Source organism: Suncus etruscus, chromosome 11 (assembly GCF_024139225.1).
Source record: "Suncus etruscus isolate mSunEtr1 chromosome 11, mSunEtr1.pri.cur, whole genome shotgun sequence".
In the NCBI taxonomy this organism is placed as follows: Eukaryota; Metazoa; Chordata; class Mammalia; order Eulipotyphla; family Soricidae; genus Suncus; species Suncus etruscus.
The window spans coordinates 88,220,502-88,221,619 of NC_064858.1; the positions used below are offsets into that span (position 1 = coordinate 88,220,502).

At 36.9% G+C, this 1,118-nt stretch overlaps 1 non-coding gene across 1 annotated transcript; it reads right to left on the reverse strand.

Moving 5' to 3' along the window:
* Window positions 1–242: 242 nt before the first annotated feature.
* On the reverse strand, window positions 243–406 carry LOC126023773 (U1 spliceosomal RNA). The gene has a single exon (XR_007500836.1). It is a non-coding gene; the product is annotated as a U1 spliceosomal RNA (small nuclear RNA).
* Window positions 407–1,118: the final 712 nt, after the last annotated feature.

Sequence of the window (1,118 nt, forward strand, 5' to 3'; positions counted from 1 at the left end):
TGCATTCACTCACTATTTTGCTACCTACCATATTGGTTCTGTATCGGTGACATATGTGAGTATCCCTGAACATAAAATGTAAACTACATGACAAAAACAAATTGAATATTGTGCAACTAATTATAACTAAAATACTATAAATTTATCACTCACATCTTAGTCTCAGAAAAATTCCAAGAGCATGGACCATATGAAATGAAATGGGAAACACTGAACATTAGGCAAAGGGAAATTTTCTTTTTAAGGGGAGAGAGTGCATGCAGTCCCCCACTACCATAAATTATGCAGTCGAATTTCCCACATTTGGGGAAATCGCAGGGGTCAGCATGCCTGGAGTGCAATGGGCAAGCCTCACCCTGGGGAATCCACCTTCTTGATCATGGAATCGCCCATGCCAGATAAGTATAGGCAAAGGGAAATTTAAGTGATGGGGAACTCAATGGATTTAGTCGACTGGAACAGAGTGACAAAAACCACCAACAACTTGTGTGAAGTGAGAAGGTGAAAGTAGTGATGAAGTGAGAGGCTAGTCAATAGCTAGATTATATAGTCTATTTAAATCATATGAATATTCATATTTAATGAGAAGAAATAGTGTTTTAAACAATAGCATGGTTTGATCCATGTTTATAAAGTTTGCTCTCAGCAACTGCAATTGGGCAGAACTTCTGGAAACTTAATGAAAGACTGACTCTATCCTAGGCTTCATACTAGTAGTGGTGCAAAAACCAGGACTGATTAAAATTACAGTGTTGAACAGAACTTCTAGAAATGCAAAGAAAGACTTTACTCTAGTCTTCATCCTATGACCTGTGCAAATACCGAGATCTCTAGTTACTGAGGCCTGATTTTATCCATGACTGAGCAGAAAGTTTCCAGACAGCACAAAAGGTCCTAGGGAAGAGAAAAAGAGCATGTACGGAGCTTATAGTTATTCCTATGACAGTATGCTTTAAGGGTGGAGAAATCCTTTATCTCTTAGGCTAACGGAATTCCCTTTCTAATCTTCCCAATATTTACTGTGCCTATGAAATACAAATTAATTTTGTTATTTTGTTGTTGTTTTCTTTTTTGTGTGCTTTGTTTTATTTTTATTTCAGGATTGTGGTTATTTTTTG